The sequence below is a fragment of the Schistocerca piceifrons genome, unplaced genomic scaffold (assembly GCF_021461385.2).
Source record: "Schistocerca piceifrons isolate TAMUIC-IGC-003096 unplaced genomic scaffold, iqSchPice1.1 HiC_scaffold_20, whole genome shotgun sequence".
In the NCBI taxonomy this organism is placed as follows: domain Eukaryota; kingdom Metazoa; phylum Arthropoda; class Insecta; order Orthoptera; family Acrididae; genus Schistocerca; species Schistocerca piceifrons.
Window position 1 is genome coordinate 32,501 of NW_025727900.1, and position 2,500 is coordinate 35,000.

The following is a 2,500-nucleotide window of genomic DNA, read 5'->3' on the forward strand; positions in this document are numbered from 1 at the left end:
TAACCTAACCTATGTTGTACCTTAACCTAACCTATGTTGTACCTTAACCTAACCTATGTTGTACCTTAACCTAACCTATGTTGTACCTTAACCTAACCTATGTTGTACCTTAACCTAACCTATGTTGTACCTTAACCTAACCCATGTTGTACCTTAACCTAACCCATGTTGTACCTTAACCTAACCCATGTTGTACCTTAACCTAACCCATGTTGTACCTTAACCTAACCCATGTTGTACCTTAACCTAACCCATGTTGTGCCTCAACCTAACCCATGTTGTGCCTCAACCTAACCCATGTTGTGCCTCAACCTAACCCATGTTGTGCCTTAACCTAACCCATGTTGTGCCTCAACCTAACCCATGTTGTGCCTTAACCTAACCCATGTTGTGCCTTAACCTAACCCATGTTGTGCCTTAACCTAACCCATGTTGTGCCTTAACCTAACCCATGTTGTGCCTTAACCTAACCCATGTTGTGCCTTAACCTAACCCATGTTGTGCCTTAACCTAACCCATGTTGTCGCCTTAACGTAACCCACGTTGTCGCCTAAACCTGCTCTGTAATTGTTATACGACTCGTTCAATTACTGTAGTGTTGCCCACCCGCAACCCTCGCAATATAGTTCGCTACTCGCACTGCCCGCACCCCTGTGTATCGCTTCATGTTAAACACCTTGCAAGTCTTGCTCACTTTCCACATGCTCCTGCTGTACACTGTAATGTGGATGGCAGCAGGACGTACATGCCGCCCCTCCCCACGTCCCCACCTTGCCCCCTGCCTTCGCAAGCTGGTTGGTGAGAAGTTTGCATGTTCAATGCCCTTCGCATGCGACGTACTCAGGCTACGTTGTGGTGCGGCCTGTGTCAACTGTCCGCTGATGTCGTACGCGTGAACCACAATCTGTACTGCACATTCGTCCTTATGTACTGAATGATACATCGTGGCACATGTGTGACCGCACAACGACTGCGCCCAAAAACGGCGGACCATACAGTGCAAATATTGTGCACGCAGCTACGTGTCGTCTCCCTATGAGAGCTGGATTGCAGTGTGGTACGCCATAGAGACGTGTGGGAGGAACGGACGCCGTGGATGGCGATCAGCATGAGCTGTCTGTTGATGTATTCGGACCTAGTCGTCTCTCCTCACACACCGTGATGGCATGGTGCACCGCGTTCCATATCTGCGACATGCTACAGAGGCCGGTTGACAGTCGTTCGAGCAATGGACATCGCATACGTACGGGGGCCACCTTCCACGTATTGTCTAGGCGTGCACATTTTGTTGCGTGTATGTGGGCAGACGTAGTGTGGCGTGACACCTGACACAGGCATGCAATAATCGTTGAAGTTGCAAATGGCGATGGACGCCTGCGTTTTCTGGTGAAGTTACGCAAATGAACAAATGGTAACCTGTTGTGGTGCGGTTGTTCTCGCTAGGGGTGAATCGGTGATGGCGACGATAGGTTGAGGTACTAACCGGTTGTTCCAGCGATACCCACCATGCCGACGAAACTGAACGGCATCTGGGTGTGAAGCGATACGCGGCGGTGGCTGGGTGGGACCGTCCCCGGCCGGTGAGGGGGCGCCTCCCGGCGTGCTGGCCGCGCGGTGCGTGGGCGCACGCGCTACAGCCGGCTGGTGGGGGCGGCCAGTGGCAGGCGCGCCGGCCGACGGACGCGGCAGGCGTCGCAGCTGCGCGCCGGCGCACCCTGCGCGCGGCGCCGTGCGGCCAAAGTAGGTCCTCGCGGGCCCGGTGCGAAGCGCGGTGGACATCTTCAGTGTGCTGGTCCGATTGAGGACTGTGTGCGTTGAGGATGCGCCGCCGCCCGGCGCTCGGCGCCGCGACGCCGTCTGCTGCTCGGTCGCCCCAGCGGTTCTCGCTGGTGGTTTGTATCGCAGCTGTGCGGATGTGTTGGCGCGTGCGCTGTGCTGGGAGAGTTCGCTTCGGCACCCAAGTGGGGCTTTTGTCCTTCTGTGGCGCTGGCGTTGGAGCTGCCGGTCACCGTAGGTGGCGCGTGTTGTCTCCCGCCGGCAATGCCACGACAGCACGCTCCCGGGCCTCTGTCGGCAGCGGCAAGCTCAGTTGGGAGCACGGGTGGTCGCACCGAAAGCGTCTACTCGCCTAACTCCGGGCGATTGCGCCTCTCTCGAACCCGACCAAGTACTTGGGACGGCGCTGCGCGCCGCCGGGACCTGAGAGGGTTTCGAGGTGTATTGTGCAGGGGAGCTCAGCCTCCTCCTGTTTGCAGAATGATTGAGCGGACGCTTGCGTGTTCGCGCGGGCCCCCGGGACACACTCCCGGGCGGCCGGCTGCTCAGCTCTAGTTGACGCAGCTCCCTGGTTGATCCTGCCAGTAGTCATATGCTTGTCTCAAAGATTAAGCCATGCATGTCTCAGTACAAGCCGCATTAAGGTGAAACCGCGAATGGCTCATTAAATCAGTTATGGTTCCTTAGATCGTACCCACGTTACTTGGATAACTGTGGTAATTCT

General features: G+C 56.0%; 1 non-coding gene across 1 annotated transcript in view; it reads left to right on the forward strand.

Annotated features, from left to right (window-relative positions):
• The first annotated feature begins 2,341 nt into the window (after positions 1–2,341).
• LOC124741777 overlaps positions 2,342–2,500 on the forward strand; it is a 1,909-nt gene continuing 1,750 nt past the window's right edge. Inside the window, exon 1 of the ribosomal RNA XR_007010078.1 lies at positions 2,342–2,500. This exon is cut by the window's right edge and continues 1,750 nt beyond it. This is a non-coding gene — a ribosomal RNA (small subunit ribosomal RNA).